Genomic DNA, 16222 nt, shown 5'->3' on the forward strand with positions numbered 1-16222 from the left:
TTTGTAGTTAAGTTGGCATTTCTATTTCTACTGTGATTTTAGACCAATTTTAGGCCTGCCACTAGCTCATTTTTGTTTCTTCTGTGCAGTTTTCCTTGGACTTTTCTTGCTTGCTGCAAAGGCTTGTGGTAGGAAAATGAAAGATCACTCACTTGGTTTTGGTGCTTTTAATTTTTTTGCTTACAGGTAATTTGAAGTTTGGGTATATCTGTCTTCTCCTCAGGCTGAGGGTATGCTTTTTGTGTCAATTTATTTGTTCTTCTTCTTGTTCTTTATTGTTTCTGGTAAACGTGGGGAGACAAAGATGTAGGTACCTCCCATTCTCTTTTACCACCCTGAAGTTCTCTCCTCTTCACTCTTAAATCCACTCACTTAGGTATCCGATAGCTACTTATTTTTGGAAGTTACAGTAGCATTGCTGATCACATTGCTCAGTTCAAAGCAAAGCAACCAAAAAGATTTTTTTCAGTCTTCATCTTGGTTACCTTCTCTATAGGACTGAACATTGTTGAACATTACTTGAAACTCCTCTTTTTACTTAATTGGTGGTCCTGTCTCTATTTTCTTATTCCTCTCTAATTGTTTTTTATTGATATCATTTCTGGTTCCTTTTTCTTTGTACTCTCCTTAAATGAGTTCTCTACCTAAATAATGCATGAGGTACTTCAGAATCAACATATACAAAAGAAAACACACTTTACTCATCTCTAAATTTTTTCTTCCTCCAGTTTCTTCCTCCACCCGTAACCCAGTAACCCAAGCTAGAAATTTGAGTCATCTTTTGCATCTTCCACATTCAAACAGCAATCATGTCCTGAACAATATACTTTTTAACATCTCTCAAGTATCCTCCGTATTCCCTTTGGTATAGCCTCACTGTAGACCTCTGTCGTCTTTTTTCTGGATTACTGTAGTAGCCTAACTATTGTTTCGCCTTTAGTTTTGCTTTTTTCCTTTCAATAATATCAGAATTATTTCTCTAAAATATCCTGTCACGCCTCTTCAATGGTCTTCATCATCGCCTGTGTATGAAGTCCAGATTCCCCGGACATCGTGAGAGAATGTTTTTCATGTGACTGCATCCTGCCTTTCTGCTGTCGCTTGTTTCTTCTCATGCCCATCTCACTTCAGCTCCCATTCAAAGAAAGTCATATTAAACTACTTTAATTCCCCTAACATGTGATGCAGTGTTCTCTTTATCTTTGTTCATGCTGTTTTACTTGGACTACTTCTCTACCCCCTTTCCTCAACATACTAATTTTGAACACCCTGTTTCAGCTCAGATGTTAACCTTCTTAATGGAATTTTTACAGACACCATGGGTAGAACTGATCACTTTCTCTTTGTGCTCTGATTGTACCAAGCACAGCATTCTGATGTAGCACCTATAAGAATATTATTTGATTTATTTGTTTACATTTCTCCCCTTATATAAATTTTTAGGACCTGTATCTGAAATATGCCAGGCTCACCTTACTGGCACTTTAAAAAATAAGATAATAGTTTTCTTAAGGCTTGCTTTGTCTCTTTCCTGATCCAGACTCTACCATTAGCATCATCAGAAAGAACTTCAAATAGTATTATTGATCAAAGTGTTCTAGAAGTTACTGCAGGTTACCCATCAGTTTACTTTTGCCTGCAAAATAGTTCTGTATCTAGAAACACAAACAAATAATTGAAGAGGAGATAGCAGAACTAAGAGAAGAATTACCAAAAGAAAGAAGCACTGAGGTCAAGAAACATTTGATAAAATTTAGGCAATGTCCTCAGGTGCCAGAGGACACAAAAATATCCCAAGGACACTTAACATGATCTTTAAGAAATTTCTTTCAGCATCACTAATTATTAGGGAATTGCAAATCAAAACTACAATGAGATGTCACCTCATGCCCATCAGAATGGCTATAATTAACAAGAAATAAAAAGTATTGGAGAGGATATGGAGAAAAGGGAACCCTCATATGCTGCTGGTGGGAATGTAAACTGGTGCAACCACTGTAGAAAACATTATGGAGAGTCCTCAGAAAATTAAGAATAGAACTACCATATGATCCAGCTATTCCACTTCTGGGTATTTATCCAAAGTACATGAAAACACTAGTCAAAAAGATATTTGTACCCTTAAATTCACTGCAGCGTTATTCACAATAGCCAAGACTTGGAAACAAACAAAGTGCCCATCAATGGATGAATGGATAAAGAAGATGTAGTATGTATATAAACACAACGGGATACTACTGAACCATGAAAAAAGGTGAAATCTTTCCATTTGCAACAACATGGACTATTATGCTAAGTAAAATAAGTCAGGTAGAGAAAGTTAAATACCATGTGATTTCACTCATAAGTGGAAGATAAAAGCAACAATGACAACAATAACAAACAGACATATAGATACAGAGACTAGATTGGTGGTTACCAGAGGGGAAGGGGGGAGGGAGGAGGGCAAAAGGGGTAACAGGGCACATGTGTACGGTGACAGATGGTAACTAGTCTTTGAGTGGAGAACATGATGTAGTCTACACAGAAATTGAAATATAATGATGTACACCTGAAATTAATATAATGTTATAAACCAATGTTACCTCAATAAAAAAAATAAATGGTTAGTAAAATAAACATGTCAAAGAAAAATTTCTGCTGCTATTCTCGTACCTTGAGCAAACACGATTGAGATGGGTGCATTAACTTTTTAAAGGCATAAATTGTTCATTTTGTATAATTTAGCATCCTAATGTTTCTATTCAAATATTAAAGTTTAATATTAAACAGAAAACACTTAATATTGTTTATCTTTCTGCTCTATTTTCTGAAGTTAATTCAGTTAAGAACTCTCTATATAGGTATGCAGAAATGGTCTTTAGATATTTTCTAAAACAAATATTGGGAAAGATATTTTGTTTTTACGTGACATTTTATAATGTGAGTTTGACTATAACTTTGTATTAGTAAACGTCTCAGATTGTACACTTAAATTCAATAAAGCTGTTTTTTTAATGTTAGATATGCTTGTGCAGGATACTAGAAAATGAATACAACTTCTCACAGACTAATGCCTATTTTATTATTCAGTAATTTTACATGAGAGTATTGTAATTTGAAAGAAAATTATGCATGTTTAAAGCATTGTCTTCCAATTTTATAATTGTGTATACCCATTTAAAAATACTATAGTGTATATTTCCTTCACTTATTTTAATTTCAGCTTGCTACTGTATTGCTACCAATATGAAAAACATAAAGAATTTGGTCGATTCTTTTCTAGAGGGAAATTTATTTGTTGCGAGTCTAGTACTGGGAGTTACATATTGCTTCCCTTTGTGGCTTTGAATAAAACCCTATTTTCTTGTCTATTCTGCCTCAAATAAAGAATTTAAAACGACATTGTCTAAACTTGGGAGTACTGTGTAGATCAATTAGTATAAGAAGTTTCTTTCAAGACATGTATCTTATAGAGTTTAAGTATATAACATCACCTCTTGATTACACACATAAAACATAATTGAAAAGTAAAACCTGCCATACATATTAGTACAAGCACTCAAAAATGGATTGATTATAGCTTAATTTAGGGCATTAGATTTCATATTATCTACATTCTTACTCCTTTTAGTTCCTTTGCTTCTTCATTGTTCTCTACTTTTCTTTCTTTTTTTTTTTGGTGAGGAAGATGGTCCCTGAGCTAACGTCTGTTGCCTATCTTCCTCTTTTTGCTTGAGGAAGGTGGTCCCTGAAGTAACATCTGTGCCAATCTTCCTCTACTTTTTTTTTTGTTTATGGGATGCTGCCACAACATGGCTTGATGAGCAGTGTGTCAGTCTGCATCCTGGATCCAAACCCACGAATCTGGGGCCGCCAAGCAGAGCACGTGAACTTAACCACTATGCCACCAGGCTGGCCCCAGTCCTTCACTTTTACAAGTCTAAAAATAATGTTCCTGGCATTTTAATGGAACATTCCTAAATTTATAATCATATGAATTGATCAAAGACCAACCTTAATTAGTAAAAAGTCTAAATTTTTAGACTTATTGAAAGAAAGAAAATTTTATTTTTTGAATGCAATAAACAAAAACAACTGCTAACAAAGTGTAGTGAAGACTGGCCAGGCTAGCCAGAATTTTCTCTTCTTGGACAGATGGTTCAGCTACATTTCAAGCCTTCCTTGTAGTGGTCAGGTGATTGGGTTCTAGCTAATGGAATGTGACTGGAAGACTTTCATCTCAAAAAAAATCCCTCCCACAATCTGCATGCTCTTTCCCTTTCCGTGGCTTGGTACAGACATGCATGGTGACTTTGAAGATGGTGGAGCCACAAGATAGAAGGAGCCTCAGCCCCTGAATCATCTCTAGGAGGGATATTGCCAACCCATCAGTAACACCTGTTTTGGACTTTATAAGAGCAACAAATAAACTCTACCCTTTAGAGTCATTATAAATTTAAAATTTTTGTTGTATCAACAAATGTTGCCCGAGCTAATATAGAAATTGGTACCTTGAAAAGTGGGAGTTTCTGAACAAAACCCTTTGAGACATGTGGCATTGATTGAGTGGTAAAATCTAGTTAAAATTAGCTCCATTGATAATAAAGATATATACAAATTTTCATGGCTAAGCTGACATGTCATATATATGGTATTTTATAACACTAAGAGAGGAGTAACCACTGCTTTAAGAAAGTGTAGCCTTCTGTTTTTAACACCCTGGTTCCTTGCTATCCAGGGTCTTTGGATAGCCCTTATGATATAAATGTTTACAGAGCTCTGGTTCTGAATTTGTTTATATTCTTTGCTTTGAACATGAATTATTGTTTTTACTTGTAAGATACATAGAGATCGTATATGACACCAATTCATTCATTTGGTGTAACTTTAATAATCAATTCATATTTGGCCTTTGGGTTACCTATTATAATAACTACTCAGTGCTCATTAAGGGAATTTGATAAAATAAATACTACCATTAAAATGACAACTGTGAAAACAGTTTTTTTTACATGTTAATGTAGCGTTAAGTTTAAAAAGGGAACACTAAGTTGTGTGTCAAGAATTATTTAAAGTTCAGTGTGGATGTAAAAAGGGAGAACTATCGGGGCCGGCCCCGTGGCCTAATGGTTAAGTTTGGTGTGCTTCACTTTGGTGGCCCGGGTTTGGTTTCCAGGCACAGACCTACACCACTCATAGCAGCCATGCTGAGACGGCGACCTACATACAAAATAGAGGAAGATTGGCACAGATGACAGATGTTAGCTCAGGGTGAATCTTCCTCAAGCAAAAAGAGGAAGATTGGCAACAGATGTTAGTTCAGGACGAATCTTCCTCAGGAAAAAAAAAGGAAAGGAGAACTGTTTTCAAGTGTAATTATGGGTGATTTTTTAAAAAAAACTTTAAAAACATACATACATAATGTAAAAAGGATAAATGAAAAATTAGAATAACATCACCTCAGTGCTAGCCAAAGAACACTTAAGTTACCAGGCTGCTGCTCTAGATTATGCAGGATTTTGCTGGAACACGTTTCAATTTAGAGACAGTAAAAAAGGAATCTTACCCATTTTCCAACACTAAAAACCTAAGTTTTTGTTTTGCGAAGACCTCTTGAATTACTAGTGCTTCTTTGCTAATTTTTATTCCACTTTTTAGGCAAATCATTTCAGGATCCTTGTTTGTGTTTTTATTGATATTTATCGTGGTCTCAAAGTATACCATTTTTTTCTGAAAAATTAAAAACATAATGCAAAGTGAGGGTGATGAAATTAGTAGATAACAGCCCAGCCATTGAATTTGATTAAGCAAATATTTCTAGAGCACTTTTCTATGTGTAGTAAAAGCATTGGCTCTTCTGAAGAAGCTCCAGATTCCTTCCTGGGTGTTACAACAGAGTCAATAAGCTTAATATAACTAGTGTACTTCTCTTAAGTCAACTAATTAATTTCATCCATTCTTTACCCTCACATTTTTCTTAGAAGTCTTGGTAAATGAGTGACAATTCAAAAATAGTTTGAGGATGATGGTAGTGACAGTGATATAGTTTTTGAACCTCACTAAATCCTTCTATAAATAGCAACAAAGCAACTAGAATAGCAAAACCAAAGACCCTCAGACTTCATCTTCAAAACAGTATTCCCATAGCCACCAATTACAAGCATGTAGGGACAAAACACCAAAATCAATAGGATCTGCATAAGATCAGCATCTGTACAGAAAGAAGTGGAGGGAAAACAAGTGGGCTTTTGACATCCCCAAGTACAGAAGGGCCCCCAAATTGCCATAAAGTGCTTACTGTAAAGCATGACAGGTTAGTCTGAAAACAGCAGCAGAAATTGGAAACAGAATCCCAATTGTGGGTGAGTGTAATGAGATCATAATATAACATCTGATGGCTGTGAAGTAATAAAAGCTACTCTGGCCTGTTCTTCCCCTTAAAAGTAGAGGCAAACTTCCTTCATTCAAAACAATAAGTGACAGAACATCATCACAGTTAAATCCTATACAAAGTTTTTATAAGACGAGAGAATAAGGAGCCAAATAATGTTCCTACAGACAATGAGAGTTCACAGATAGACATGCCCCCAAACAGATGAAAACTGTAATTCATTTCATAATGAGCTTAAAAATTTAAGAAAGTGATAGAAAGTATGAAGAAAAAACATAGAACTGTAGAAAATCAGAAATGAGGTGAGTGAAGAAAAGGAAGATGTTAAATGAGAGCTGCTAATACCCAGGAAAGATTTAGAAAGAAAAAAATATTTCAGAAATGAAGGCAAACTAGAAAAAACACAAACAACAGATGATGACTTAGAAATATAATAAAATGTAAAGAAAATTTTTTAATAAAAGATTTGAAAGATTTAAGAGAAGGTGATAAAGAAGTAGGCTAAGCTCTAACGTAAATATAATAAAAAACTTTGAAAAAGAAAACCAAAGCAATAAACAGAACAAAAAGAACTAGGCCCAGATAATCTCATGGGATTTTATTAACCCTGTACACATACAATGATCCTAGTGCCACCTACACTACTTCAGTGTGTAGAAGGAGGAGAACTTCCAAACTTGTTCTATGAAGTGAGTATGCTATGAACCACTAAGCTTGACAAAGATTGCACCAAAAAAGAAAACTGCACATCCATATCATTTATTAATATCAATGCAGAAATTATACATTAATAATAGCAAACATTATTCAACAGCATATTACAAAAATAATATATCATAACCAAATGAGCTTTATTCCAGTAATGTAAGGCTGGTTCAATATTAGGAAATTTAATTATATAATTGATCATATAACTGAAAGCAAGAAAAAACTCATATGGTCATATTCTATAATTCAGAAAAAGCATATAAAAAAACTGGCACACCTTCATGTTACAACATTCAATAGAAGAAGAATTGGTGAATACTTTCTTTTTTTTGGCAGAGGAAGATTTGCCCTGAGCTAGCATCTGTTGCAAATTTTCCTCCATTTTGTATATGAGCCACCACCACAGTGTCGCCACTCACAAGTGGTGTAGGTCCACACCCAGGAACTGAACCCAGGCCGCCAAAGCAGAGTGCGCCAAACTTAACCACTAGGCCACTGGGGCTGGCCCAATGGATACTTTCTTAACATTAAAAAGTAGGTATGTTTTAGTCCAAAAGCTTGCGTCTTATTTATTAGGAAACACCAGATGCTGTCCAGCTAAAATCGGGAGTAAGACAAGAATGCTTACTCTACTATTCTTTTTTGTTAGTTTATAAAAACAGCTTTATTAAGATATAATTTACATACCATACCCATCTAAAGTGTATGGTTCAGGGCCAGACCTGATAGCCTAGTGGTTAAAGTTTGGTGTGCACCACTTTGGCAGCCCTGGTTTGGTTCCAGGTGCAGAACCACACCACTCGTCTGTCAGTAGCCATGGTGTGGCAGTGGCTCACATAGAAGAACTAGAAGGACTTACAATTAGAGTATATAACTATGTACTGGGGCTTCTGGGAGGAAAGAAAAAACAAAAAAGAGAGGAAGATTGGCAACAGATGTTAGCTCATGGTGACTCTTTCCCAGCACAAAAAAAAATAAAAATCAAGTATATGGTTCAATGAGTGTTATATATTCACAAAATAGTACAGCCATCATCACAATCACAAAATTTTAGAACATTTTCATCATCCCAAAGAGAAACTCTGTACAAATTTCCCTCACTCCCCATTTCCCCCAGCCCTAGGAAACCACAGAGTTACTTTCTTTTTCTGTAGATTTGCCTATTCTGGATATTTCACATAAATGGAATCATACAATATGTGGTGTTTTGTGACTGGCTTCTTTCACTTAGCATAATGTTTTAAAGTTTCCTACATGTTGTAGTATGTATCAGTACTATTACTTTTTATTGCTAAATAATATTCCATTGTGTGTATATACCACATTTTGCTTATCTGTTCTTCAGTTGATAGACATTTTGGATTGTTTCCAATTTTTGGCTTATGGACAATTATGGCATTATACATAATACTGACATGTGTATACACGTATTTGTGTCGAGAAATGTTTTCATTTCTTTTAGGTATATAGAAAGGAGTGGTCATATGATAACTTTGCATTTAACCTTTGGATGAACTGACAGAGTCTAAAGTGATGGACCATTTTGCATTCCCACCAACAATTTATGAGGGTTCTAATTTCTCTGCATCTTTGTCAACATTTGTTATTACCTATCCTTTTGATTTTATCCATTCTAGTGGATGTGAAGTGGTATCTTATTCTGGTTTTGATTTGAATGTACCTAATGACTAATAATGTTGAGCATCATTCATGTACTGATTGGCTATTTGTATGCCTTCTTTGGAGAAATGTCTGTTCAGCTCTTTTGCCCATTTTAAAAAATTGGGTTATTTGTCTTTTTATTATTAAGTTGTGTCTTAGTCATTGTGGGCTTCCATAACAAATAACATAGACTGGGTGGCTTAAACAACAGAAATTTATTTTTTCACAGTTCTAGAGGCTAGAAGTCCAAGATCAAGGTGCCAGCATAGTTGGTTTCTGGTGAGAGCACTCTTCCTGGCTTGTAGATGGCCACTTTCTCACTGTGTCCTCACATGGTATGGGGAGGAGAGAGAGAGAGCAAGCTCTCTGGTGTTTCTTCTTATAAGGGCACTAACCGCATCACGAGGGTCCCAACCCTCATGACCTCATTTAACCTTAAGTACCTCCCAAAAGCCTCATCCCCAAATACATCGGGGCCCATCTTGATAGCATTGGGGTTACAGCTTCAACATATGAGTTTTTTGGGGGGACACAGCCATTCAATCCATAACAAATTGTAACAGTTCTTTGTACAGTCATGTATCACTTAATGATAGGGATAAGTTCTGAGAAATGTGTTGGTAGGCGATTTTGTCATTGTGCGAACATCATAGAGTGTACTTATGCAAACCTAGATGGTATAGCCTAGGCTATATGGTACCGATCTTAGGGGACCACCATTGTATACATGGTCCATTGTTGACCAGAACATCATTATGCAGTGCATGACTGTATATTCTAGATACAAATCCCTTATCAGATACATGATTTGCAAATATTTTCTCCTATTTTGTGTTTTTTTAAACCTATGTATGGTATTTTTTGAAGCACAGAAGTTTTGAATTTTGATTGTTTCATTTTTCTATGTTTTCTTTTATTGCTTGTGCTTTTTGATGTCACATCTTGGAAGGCTGTGTCTGACCTAAGGTCACAAAGATTTTCTCCTATATTTTAAGAATTTTATAGTTTTAGCTCTTATGTTTAGGTCTATGATCCATTTGAGGTAATTGTTTGTATTGTGTGGGAAAGAGGTCCAAATCCATTCTTTTGTTTGTGGATATTCCAGCCCTATTTTTGTTATCCTAGCACTCTTTTTTGAAAAGAATGTTCTTTTTCCCCATTGAATTTTCTTGGCAAGCTTGTTGAAAGTCAATAGACCATAAGGGTAAGGATTTATTTCTGGACTCTCAATTTTATTCTATTGATCTATGTCTCTCCTTATACCAGTACCACACAGTCTTGATTACTGTAGCTATAACAGACTTTTTTTTTTATGGATTCCTAGAAGTGTCCTATATACACAGTCATCCCATCCATGAAGAGAGATTGTTTTCTTTCTTTCTTTCCAACCTGGATGCTTTTTGTTTAGTTTTCTTGCCTAACTGCCCTTCTAGAACCTCCAGTACAATGCTGAATAGAAGTTAAGAAGGTGGGCTTTGTTGTCTTATTTCTGACTGTAAGAAGTATTCTGTGTTTCACCATTAAGTATGATCTTAGCTGTCGACTTTTCATAGATGTCTTTTATCAGGCTGAGGGAAGATCCTTTTTGTACTAATTTCCTAGAGCTGATGTAACAAATTACCACAAACTGGGTGGCTTAAACAACAGAAATCTGTTGTCTCACAGTTCTGGAAGCCAGAAGTCTGAAGTCAAGGTGTTGGCAGGGCCACATTCCCCCTGGAGGGTCTAGGGGAGAATCCTACTTTGCCTCTTCCGTCTTCTGCTGGCTGTTGGAATTCCTTGCCTTCCTTGTCTTGTGGCGGCATAATCCAACCTCTGCTTCCATCTTCCCAAAGCCTCCTCCTCTCTGTGTCTGTGTCTGCGCCTGTTCTGTCTGATATCAGGACACTTGTCATTGGATTTAAGGCCTACTCAAATAATCCAGATGAATTTTACTTCAAGATTCTTAATTATATTTGCAAAGACTCTTTTTCTAAGTAAGGTATAATTCACAGGTTCAGAGGATTAGGCCATAGGCATATTTTTGGTAGGAGAGGGGACACCATTCAGCCCACTACAGTCTGCCCTCTGGCTCTCCACCATTCACATCTATTCCCGAGTCCCCTGTTTTATTCTTGACTTTAGTAATTGGAGTCTTATCTCTTTTTTCTTGGTTAGCCTAATTAAAAGTTTGTCGGTTTAGTTGATCTTTTCAAAGAAACAACTTTTGACCTGTTTATTTTCTGTTTTCCATTCTCTATTTCATTTATTTCTATGCTAATCTTTATTATTTCCTTCTTTTGCTTGCTTTAGTTTGCTCTTCTTTTTCCAGTGTCTTAAGATAGAAAGTTAGGTTATTGATTTGTGTTGTTTTTTTGTTTTTAAATATAGACATTTGCAGCTATAAATTTCCCTCTAAGTACTGCTTTATCTGTATCTCATAAGTTTTGTTATGTTGTATATTCATTTCATTCATGTCAAAATATTTTCTAATTTCCCTTGTGATCTGACCTTTTAGTTATTTAGAAGCGTGTTGTTTAATTTCCACATATTTGTGAATTTCCCAAGTTTATTTCTGCTTTTGGTTTTTAATTTCTTTCCATTGTGGGTGGAGAACATAATTTGTATGATATCAACACCTTTAAATTGGTTGAGGCTTATTTTGTGACCTAGTGTATAGTCTGTCCTAGAGAGTGCTCCATGCACACTGGAGAAAAAAATGTGTGTTCTCCTGCTGTTGGGTGGAGTGTTCTGTAGATATCTGTTTTAGGTCTAGTTGATTTATAGTGTTGTTCAAGTCTGCTGTTACCTTGTTGATCTTCTGCCTAGTGGTTCTTTATTGTGAGAGAGTTATTGGAGTCATTATTGAAAGTGGGGTATTGGCAACTCCAACTGTTATTGTTGAATTGCCTATTTCTCCTTTCAATTCTGTCTTTTTTTGTTTCATGTATTTTGAGATTCTATTGCTAGGTGTACATATTTTTCTAAATGTTATATTTCCCAATGGATTGTTCCTTTTATCATTATAAAATGTACCTCTTTATCTCTAGTAACATTTTTGTTGAAAAGTCTATTTTGTCTGATATTAGTATAGCCACTTCAGCATTCTATGGTTGCTTTTTGTTTGATATATCTTTTTTCATTCTTTTAGTTTCAACCTATTTGTACCTGAATTTAAAGTGTGTCTCCTGTAGATACAATATAGTTGAAATTTGTTTTTTTAATCCAGTTTGACAGTCTCTGCTTTTTCTTTGGATTGTTTAATTCATTCATATTTAATGTTATTACTGTTATAGTTGGATTTATGTCTGCCATTTGCCATTTATTTTCTGTTTCTCATGTGCTTTTGTTCTTCTGTTCCTCCTTTACTACTTTCTTTTGCATTAAGTGAATAATTTCTAGTGTAATATTTTAATTCTGTTAATATTTTTCACTGTATTTTAAAATTTATTATTGGATGCTCTAGGGCTCACTGAGTACATATTAATTTATCAGAATTTGCTTCAGAATTAAACTAACTTAGTTTCAGCGAGATATAGAGATGTTATCCTATATAGCTCTAATCTCTCGTCCCCCTTTTTGTGCTATTATTGTTACACGTATTATATCTATGTATGTTACTAATGCAACAGGATATTTTTATAATTATTATTTTATATATGTCTTTTAAAGAAGCTGAGAGAAGAAAGGAGAGCAAGTATATATATTTATAGAGTTTGTTATAGTAATCTTATTTACCATTTCTGGTTCTCTTAATTTGTTCCTGTGGCTTTGAGTTATCATCTAGAGTAATTTCATTACTTCAGTACAGCTTTGTTACCACACGTCTGCTTTGTGCTGTTATTGACAAATATATTACATTTCTGCGTGACATAAGCCCAACAATACATTATATACATGTTGTTTTACACAATTTCTTTTGAAATCAGTTAAGAGAAGAAAGAAAAAGAAATATGCAGCTGTACTGTCTTTATAATTACATAATTACCTTTATCACTGCTCTCTGATTCTTTTGTGTAGATACATATTACTATCTGGTGTAACTTGCTTTCAGCCTGAAAAACTTCTTTTAGTACTTCTTGTAAGGCGAGTCTGCTAGCAACAAATGTTCTCAGTTTTTGTTTATCTGGGAATGTCTTTATTTCACCTTCATTTTTGAAAGACAGTTTTGCTGTATATAAAAATCTTGATTGACAGTTGTTTGCTTTGAGCACTTTAAATATGTCATCCTGCTGCCTTCTGGCTTCTATTGTTTGTTTCTGATGAGACTATTAATCTTATTGGTGTTTCCTTATACGTAATGAATTATTTTCCTCTTTCTTCTTCCAAGATTTACTCTTCATCCTTCAAAATTTTTACTTTGTTGTATTTGGGCATGGAATCTTTTGCATTTACCATACTTGGAGATTGCTAAGTTTTTTAGAAGTATAGGTTAATATTTTTCATAAAATTTGGAAATATTTAGTTATTATTCCTTTGAGCATTTTTTCTGCTTCTTTCTCTCTTCCTCTCCCGCTGGTACTCCAATTACATGCTTTTAATGTTCTTAATGGTGGCCCACATTTCTGTGAGGCTCTCTTTTTTCTTGGTCTTTTTTCTCTCTGTTCTTCAGATTAAATAATCTCTATTGATTTATCTGCAAGTTCTCTGATTCTTCTGCCAGCTCAAATCTACTGTTGTGCCTCTCTAGTGAAATTTTCATTTGTTATTGCATTTTTAACTCTATTATTTCCGTTTGGTTCTTTATTATAATTTCTATCTCTTTATTAATTCTCTCTCTTTGCTGAGACATTATCATTATATAATTTTTTACTTCTTTAAGCATTGTTTCCTTTAGTTCATTGAAGCTATTTAAAATAGCTTCATTTGCATCTTTACCTGCTAAGTCTGACATCTGGACCCTTTCAAAGGCAGTTTCTGTTGCCTGTTTTTTTTCTGGCATATAGGTCATACTTTCCTGTTATCTTTGCATATTCTGTAATTTTCTGTTGAAAACTGGCCATTTTAGATGATATGGTATGGCACTCTGGATACTGATATCCCCTCTCTGGTGCTTGTATTTGGGGACTTGAACAGTTTATCCAAAGAATATTTTTTGCAAGTGGGAAATTAAATATAAACACACATGTAAAATTTTTGTCATGGAAAGTTTCAAACAGATAACAAAATTAGAGAATAGTATAGTGACCCTCAGATACTAGTCAACCAGCTTCAATAATTATCAATACATGGCCAATCTAGAATTTGCTACAAAATAATCTGAGGTCAGGGAAGTTGATGGGGGTCTATGAAACAAAATTGGCCAAAAGTGAAATGTCATTGTTATATATTTGTGTAAAATGTCTTTGATAATCAATTAGATAGAACTCATTTTGTGTATATTAGTCATTTTTACTTCTTGTGTGAATTATTTCCCCATTCTTGACTGGTGTATTTTTCTTTTGGATTCATAAATTCTTCACATGTTAAAGATATAAACTTGGGTGCCATATTTCAGGCAAATATTTAACTCAAGTTTCTTGCCATTACAGTTTGATACTTTTTTTTTTTTTTTTTTTTTCTGCTGAGGAAGACGGCCCTGGGCTAACATCCGTGCCCATCTTCCTCCACTTTATATGGACGCCGCCACAGCATGGCTTGCCAAGCAGTGCGTCGGTGCGCGCCCGGGATCCGAACCAGTGAACCCCGGGCTGCCGCAGCGGAGCACGTGCACCCAACCGCTTGCGCCACCGGGCCGGCCCCCCAGTTTGATACTTTTTAATGTATACATGTATGCATATTTATGAATGAATGCATGTGTGTGTGTGTATGTTAAATCTTGTGTTTCTCTGTGTGTGTGTTAAAACTATCATTCTTCCGTTGCTTTTCTACCTGGAGAGGGGCTAGGAAAGCCTATCTAGAGAATAGATTTTTAAATTCAATAGCAATTTGTTACAGCATATAAATGAACGTTCAACAATGTGCAATGAGAATTTTTAAAAACACCTTCTTTGCACAGAGAGCATTTGGATTAAGATTTTAGAAAATTACAATAATGCTGTTGAGAGTGCATGATACTCACGCTTCCAGTGGAAGTGTAAATTGGTACAATCTTATTGTAAAGCAATTTTGACGTAATGTATCAAAAGTGTTAAAATTATATATGACTTTGATCCTCTAATTTCACTTCTTAGGGTCTAGCCTAAGTAAAATATTAATCAGGCATAGTAAAAAATTTGGAAAATAGAGAATCCAGAATACACAGCTATGTACAGTGTACAATGTAATACTAATTTCCTGTCTCTCTGTGTACATAATCAGAAGAATCAAAAGGGAATGCACCAAAAATTTAACAGTGCTTATCTCTATGTGATGAATTATAGATTTTTAATATCTTTCTGTACATTATAAATTATTCAGTAATTATTATGTCCTACTGTACAATCAGTAGGAAGGAATGCACAGTTTTCACAAAGCAAAAGAGGCGCCTATAATATAGTGAAATTTGTATTTGAGGAGTTAGAAAGCCTAGACTTAAATGGCATCAACTAAGTGGCTCAGAGTAAGTTTCTCTTCTGAGCCTGATTTACTCATCTAGAAAACAATCATGATAATTATTATAATATGCAGTTGAAATGAAAATTAAATGAAGCCAATGAATCTTGCATACATTAGACATTTGAATGTAGGACATTTTCTTATAACAACAAAATCTAACTAAAATTTCGTTGTGTTTTTCTTGTTTGTCTTTTTTTTCCCCTCATATAATATTGATTAACAGTTTGCAAAGACTTATATACTCCTGAATATAGTCCTGTATATTCAAACCTAAGGGAAAAATTGATTGGAATGTTTTAAAACCTCCATTTTATAGTATTCTTTGTGTTCTCTTTATTTTAATAGCTTGACTTCAAGCTTAGCAGAATTTACTCATTCATGCAGAAACTATTGATTGTTTTTTACGTGGAAGGACGCTGTGGAGAATGAAATGAAAAGTAAGCTATAGTTGCTATCCTAAAGGAAATTTCACTCATAAAAATCAACAGATACACAAATGTTAGATTCCATAGGAAGTACAAGTGCAATTTTGGAGTTCAGAAATTGCTTACATCTAGAAAACTAGAGAACATTTCATGGAAGAAGTTGGCATTTGAGGTAGTATTTAAGGGATTTGTCCTATAAATATTCAAATGTTCCAGAAAGAAAGCATGAGATATGTTGAAAATTTCATTTTACCTTTTTATCAAGTAAAATTACACAGTCAATAAAAATTGTAGGTTTTTTATATTCTACTAACAACTCTAAAGATAATAAAAGAATCACAGCCCAACATATACTTTGAGCATAGTAGGTTCTCTATATTTAACAATTAAATCTTAAATGAATCCCAAAGACATCTTTGTCCTGCAAGATGATAAGAGTAATATCAAGAGTGTTCTTTTTTCAACTGATTTGTTTATGTTATCTAACACAGTTAATATAATTTTTTGCTCTGTGTCTAGAACTACGATTAAAGCTTGG

Source organism: Diceros bicornis, chromosome 7, assembly GCF_020826845.1.
Source record: "Diceros bicornis minor isolate mBicDic1 chromosome 7, mDicBic1.mat.cur, whole genome shotgun sequence".
In the NCBI taxonomy this organism is placed as follows: domain Eukaryota; kingdom Metazoa; phylum Chordata; class Mammalia; order Perissodactyla; family Rhinocerotidae; genus Diceros; species Diceros bicornis.